This window comes from Kryptolebias marmoratus, linkage group LG15 (genome assembly GCF_001649575.2).
Source record: "Kryptolebias marmoratus isolate JLee-2015 linkage group LG15, ASM164957v2, whole genome shotgun sequence".
NCBI lineage: Eukaryota > Metazoa > Chordata > Actinopteri > Cyprinodontiformes > Rivulidae > Kryptolebias > Kryptolebias marmoratus.
Window position 1 is genome coordinate 26,778,257 of NC_051444.1, and position 7,325 is coordinate 26,785,581.

The following is a 7,325-nucleotide window of genomic DNA, read 5'->3' on the forward strand; positions in this document are numbered from 1 at the left end:
CAGTGCTGGTAAAGATTCCAGGGTTTTAAGAGGGATTCAGCCCACAGAGGGGGACGTGGTATTTACTGACTGGGCTTAGAAAGCAAAGACGGAAAGGGCAGTGAAAGCAGAGAAAGAGAGCAGAGAACAAAACCAAACAGTGCCTTAAAAAAGGAAATTTGGCATTTTTTTAATGTTCACATGTGGGCGAATGTGACAGTTATTTATTTTTTAGAGATATTTAAGGGAAATGTATGGATGCCTAAAGGTTCAGAGTAGCTGAAACACATATTTCATCATAATCTTTGTTGTGATTTATAATTTCTTTTCTTTCTTTTTTTTTTTGGTAAAAGTAATATTAACTTGTAATTCCTCTTGTATTTATATGGTTTCCTGTGAACTTCTCCTGATAACAACCTTCCTTTTCAGATACGGCAAGCATTTTCACTACACCACCTCTGAATGAATGTTTTGATAATTTCCTTGATAATGTGGGTGAGAGAAATGAACTGAAGTATTTTATTAGATTAGCCTTAAGTTTTATTTTTCTTTTAGGATTTTATCTTCAACAGGATGTGTGTGTGCGCTGGATGTGTTGGCCCATCAGTTTCATCTGTTTCAGATAAGGACATTTCTCAGGCTGGGCAAGTTTATAGCAACTGCACACATCATCTTCCTCTTTTCCTGTTAGATGCTCAGGAAACAACATCAGCTATCTCTTTCTTCTTCATGCCAGCATGCTTCATGCTAGGCTCCCTGCTTTTTGGACCATTAATGAAAAAGCAACCACCGGACCCTCCTTTTAACCAGCTGGAAAGAGGAGACATCTCTCCTTCCATAGAACTTTCTACAGCAAAAAGTTAGCAAAAAGCTCTGCTGACTAACATCAGCTCCAAGAGAACTGACTGAGTTCTCCTTTTATCTGCTGAAAGTGGTAATGACAACAAACTTTCAACATCCTGGCACATGTCTGAGCTACAGAAAACAGCCATGTCCTGTTTGTGGAACTGAACTTTTCAACTCCACTGAGGATAGGAATTGTTATCTTCCATGCAAGAATCTGAGCCAGCATACATTGTACTGGTCTGAGGGACATTCTGGACACTAGCTGTAGCCTACTGCCAGGGACACGGGACCTAAGGCTCACCCAATTGTTTCTGTGCAGCTGTGATTCCCAGGAGGTATGACAATACATCTTTATTTTTATTTTCTTTAATTCAGAATAGTTGGCTTCCTTTCTCTCATTCCATTTTTTTCCTCCTTCCCAATTTTATTCTGTATTTTAGTATCTGAACATTATGTCCAAAATCCATTATTTTAACCACCCTCCTGCAATATGTTTAACTAGAATTAATCATTCATTTAGTAATTTGTTTATATGTAAAGATATGATATACTTAGAGTTCTCTTTTAGTTCCTCTCATGTGAAAGTCAAGGTTTTCAACTAGCTTGAGAATCCTAAGAGGGACAAGCATAAACCGAATTATAGCCAACTTCAAATATTAATATTGTTTGTGTTTTTGCTTAACATTGTTCATTTGTTACACTACATTTTCCAAAATACTTTACAATGCAACAACAAATTTATCTTTTGAACAGGATCAAAATATTGAGTTAATTAGCTACCAGGAATGAAAGTGATAAATACATTAACCTACCAAAATTGACTTTAGCACCCAGTGGTTCTTTTGCAAATGAACAAGAACAAACTGTTCTTAACAATGTCTGAGCTGCAGCGGGGGCTTCGGCTCTTTGTCTATTCATATGACAGCATTTTAATACTGGTAAAGCTATCACGTTTGTATTTTATACTAAATGGGCATGTTGTAACCCTGTAACTATGTAAAGCTACAGAGTTGTAATAATATTGTCACATAATAGTGATAATAAAAGTGGTATTATGGAGGTGAGGGGAATAAATTGTTTTGGGTTTTTTTCTTTTGAAAAACTACAAATAAGATCAGGGCAATTAGACCCTCAGGCGTGTACCATTCACTTCAGTAAGCTTAAGCAAAAGGAAAAGTAATATTTTCAGCTGCTTCATCAGTCTGCTTTATATAACCACTAAACACTTGGCATGCTAATATGAGATGTGGCAATACAACACGTTACTGTGAGAAAACTGTGACTCTGACAGGGAAAGTTATACACAGTTCATCTCATTTTTAATCTCATTCAACAAACTTTATATGTCCTGTGGCTCTCCGTACTGTCACTTGCATGTCCCAATGAAACCTTAAGGACCACTAAAGTAACATGCTTTAAAGTCAAGTTGTCACTGATGAAACATTTAATCTCATGTTTAAAGAGGGATTTAAAGATTTAATCTGAATGTTTATTTCTAAATTAAAACCTTTTACATTTACCATTTTTGTGGTTTAATAACGAATTCCCTTTTTGCTTTCTTTGTGAACATAAAATTCTTTATTTTAGAGGACTGCAGTACAGAAAGTTAGTCAGCTCCAAGGTAAGTGAGGATCTTTTAATTTCATGAGTAAGGTTTTTTTTTGTCTTTGCTGGTTTCTCCTGCAGGGTTGCTGGCAATGCAGATAAAGGGCAGTAAATGTCAAATACTGTGGTCTAACTCCCTTCATTGTTTTTTTTCTCCCTTCTTTTATTTTTTTTAACATATCCTGCTTTCCTGCAGTGATTTCTGAAGGTTTCACGCTGACTGCTGTCTTGCTTCATACAACCACTAACAGTGTGACTTACACTGTTGGGCAAAAATAATAAGACATCCACACATGTTGTAGAGTTAAGACTAAACACAAAAACTATGGTGTTTTAGCCCATAATGCCACTGCAGAGGAGTTTCTACATTTACAAACACCTAGCTTCAATAATGCCTGCCAGCAAAGGTGAAAGAGCCGTGTCTTTGGCCATGACTGTGTGTGTGTTTGTGTGCATATGTGCCTTTGTCTATCTTTTAACAACTGTTGCCCAGGTTCTTCACCAGTCTCAGCTTTATGGGAGAGTGGCAGAGAGAAAGCCACTGTTGAAGAAAATCTATATTAAATCTCAATTAGAGTTTACCAAATGGCATGTGAAAGACTCCATGGTCAAATGTGTCTTGGCAGCCGGCCCTGGAGGGCTTGTAAAGACACAGGGTATAACGAATGCCGCAAAAAATAGGGAAATCCTGTGGGACAGTCTCATGCTGTCTCCAAAAGAACTGTGTTGTACACCCAGTCCCTCCCATCTGACCTGCTGATACTTAGAACTCCTTCAGAGAGCTCACATGTGTCTTGATGGCCTCTTTCACTATTTTCCTCCTTCTTTTCAGTTTATGAAGACGGCCTGCTCTTGGTAGATTTACGCATGTCCCATATTCCTTCCATGTCTTGATGATGGATTTAACAGAACTCCTGGGGATGTTTAGAGCCTTGGAAATCATTTTGTATCCATCCTCTCAATAATCTTTTCTCTGACTTGAATGTTCACTTTAAATGGGGTGAGCATTTATGCAGTCACTTATTTTAGATCACATACTTTTATTTATTTTGTGCTGTGGTAGCTCAGGGGTCTTGTGATCCTGAAGCTACAGGTTCGAGCCTCATCAAGGAGGGCATCCGGCTTAAAATAACTTACAAATCTACAAATTTGTGTGAGTTTAGTCACTGTGGCAACCCCTGAAGAAAAACATTTTTTATTTTATTTTAAATACTTTGTAGACATTTAATTTCACTTTGTCATTGCAGACCTCTTAATTATTATTTTTCTTTTTAAAAAGGCCAATTTATATTGACCATGACTAATTTATAATAGCAACAAAAAGGTAAAACATCCAAAGTGGTAAATACTTTTTATAGGCACTTCAGCTGGTGATGTCAACCTTGTTTGTTTTATTTGCCAAATATCTCATGAACCACTGGATGGATTTTAATGAAACTCTCAGTATGCTTTGCCTGCCTTCATCTTACATCCTGCTATTATGTGCTGGACGTGTCACAGGGGCATCTTTACACAGCCTGCATCTTGGGTCCCGTCTGGTATGATGGACCCCGGCCTCTATTGCTCTTGTGCTGCCATGATTAGTGCCTCTGTGCTGTCCTTCAGTCCAGCCCTCTCAAGCCACTAGTAGGATTTGTTGGTATAAAAAAAATGAAGCCATACCGACTTGGATATCGGCTGGATTAACAAGATCTGTGTCAGATGTTGGAGAACCAGGATATTTATATACACACATCCATCCATCCATTCATTTTCTTTACCCACAATTTTCTTCATGGATTGTTGGGAAGCTGGCACCAATCTTCAGCAGTTATTGTGCAAGAGGCAGGGGACACCCTCGACAGGTCACAAGTTCATCGCAGAGCCACATAGAGACAAACAAGACAAACAACCATTCACACTCTCATCCATACCTAGGGTCAATTTAGCGTTGCCAGTTAATCTAAATGTTTTTGGTCAGTGGGAGGAAACCGGCGTACCTGGAGAAAACCCACACAGGCATGAAGAGAATATGCAAACTCCACACAGACAAACTGGGAGGTGAACCTGCAGTTTCTTTGTTGAGCTTTAAGCCGCCTCCTTGTTAATATCTTTATGATTATGGTGGTAGGACTATATAATTATACTTACATTAGATGGGTGAGTCATGGTGGGCAGTCTGTTGTCAGATTAGGCTTTGATGAATGAACAAAGATTATTAATTTCAACTAATGCTGGTTTCATCTACAAGCATAAAACAAGGACGTAAAAATCCACTTTAATCATCTGGAAAAGATCCAGAATATAAAGAAATGATATCTCATCTTTTGTAAGCATCGTAATAAAAAAAGAGTTTTAGAGAGTGAACTAGCATTAAATCTGGAGGTTACAAAGACATTTTTACTCCATCAGGTCAGGCTCTGGGGGACTCTCTAGCACTTTTTAAACTACCTCCTGCTGAGCATTAGATTGTCTGTAAACCAGGCAACAACATCTGGTGCTGGGCTTGAGGGAGGTAGCCTCGGCTTGTAATTGGTGTGCACTGGCAGATGCTAGGTTGCTGTACTGTGTGGTTCAGATTGAGGGGTTGCGTTGTTGACCAACATATTTCACTTGAAACAGAGGAGATCTGAGAAACAAGGATTACATGACATCAAGGTGCTGCTGTTTTCCACTAGTTATTTAGTAAAACGGCACAGATGTTGGTTATATTTGAGGGACTTTTTTGAAAAAGAACAGCTTATTTGTCATGGTAGAGCTTTGCACTATACAGTACACAACCTTACATTATGTAGTTTCTCATCCTCTTATCCTACTGCATTTTTTTTATTAACTCTACAATACAAGAAGTGCTTTTAAATTAAAACGGCCATCTATTTTATAATTGAAATGATCGCAGTAAGATGGAAGCCACTGTTTTCATTAACAGAAAGCAGACATTCTTCCTTGGGGTTTCTTTGGCATGAGATCCAAAAATTCAAAACTGAACGATGTCTGGAAGCAAGTGCATTGCAACCTCGATATATCTCGGGTTAATTGACTCTTAGAATCCATTTCCAGCACCCACATTACTGTGTCGCCACAGCAGTCTCAATATCACTTCATTATTCCAGCAAACAGAACAGTAGCTTCCAAACATAACAAACCACATTATCATTTTAACTTTTACTGCTGGGAAGAAAACTGTTGTCGAGGCTGCAGCATGTGCTGAGGTGCCATCGGTTGCTGAGGTTTGTTCTCCATCTGTTCAGTCAGATAAAGCGTTCAGCATTACTCATATTACAAATCAAGCTGCAACTCTCTTTTACACTGAGAGATCTACAACAACAACAACAAAAAAAGCCTGTTAGAAACAGAAACCTTAAAGGAGATTTACCAGTCTGCCTTTGTGACTTATGTTCCATATAATTAAGTAGCCCCAACACATTTTGAACACAAGCAATTTGCTTTTTGGACAAAAAAAAAAAAATCCCATCATGTAACACTGAAACAAAAGGTGACTATTTTAAGACCATGAATTGGCTCTGCCACTGGCATAAGTCCAATCTTACCTTTCTTCTGGAGAATGGTGTTCTTAATGTGGTTTTTTATCTATCTTATTTGATACAATTCTTTAAATTAATAAAAAGTAGTTTATATCAATTAATCTCCTGAGACTTTAGCTTTTGTTTGGTCTGCATTATTTCAATGCAATGTCCTCTTAAGAGGACGCAGGGTCTCAGGAGGAAAAACTTGAACAGATTTGTCTGATTGGTACCCTTGTTGATTATCTGAGAGTGAAGCATCGCTTTCAGACTTAAACCTAATATCAGTCAAGCCCACTTTTCAGTACACCTATCCATCTTGTTGTGCATGTGTTGGGACGATGATGATGGAGTTTTGTGCACAGACGTGTGGTTCCATTTACATGGTCCATTGTGCTCCATCAGGCACATTGGGATGTTATCAGCCTCAGCCAGGCTCAACCCCTTACAATGCTTCATTACCTGTGTGTGTGTGCTTGTGTGTGTGCTTGTGTTTGTGAGGGTGTGTGCGGTTTCATCTAGCTAACAATGCTTCATTACATGCCTCTCCCAGGGCTTTTTTAACATTTCTTCCTGTCTCATTACCCAGTGAGACTTGTGTTATCTGTTCTCGTCATATTTACCAAGCACACCTTTGCCTTTTAAGGAAGCACATGCATAAACACAGAACAGTGATGTTTGTTACTGGCATGATTTTGACACTGGTGCTTGTACTAAATGATTACTTACTGTTTAACCAGTGTGAGTGTTAAAGATGAGACCACTCAGATGTACAGTTCTCTCAGACTAGTTTGATGCATTTTCCATCTATTATCATAATGATTTATGCATTTCATTTATTGTTCCATTATTTGAACAAAATGTTTATTTAACACTCAATCATTTAAAAACTAATTAAAACAACCAATTTTCTGAGGTGAACATGTGCACATTTTTTAAACACTTTGCAGGTTGATTGTGCCTTACTTGTTGTGAAATAGTTCACTTTTTACAGATAAAAATTTCACTCTAATAGCCCAAATGTATTTTCATTTATTTATTAATTTTAAATGTCATACCTTAAATGAGAACATGCTGATGTTTGAATCTGTTGGAGGAGAAAGGAGATCGTTGAGCATCAAATATGCAACATTATGTTACATGCTTAAGATTTGGAATTATGTTCATAGTTTGAAGTTATTCCATAAATGTATAAAATGTAAAGATGTAAAACAGTATTGCATATAAGCTTAAAATATTTCCTTAATTCAGCACAAACGTAAAAGAACTGGTGAAAAATATATTTTTGGCTTTAAAAAAAAAAGATCAGATTTGAAAAATTACCATTTTAACTTTACGAATAATTTTCTTCATAATAATGTTTTATTTATATTTTATATTCTTATTTAGATT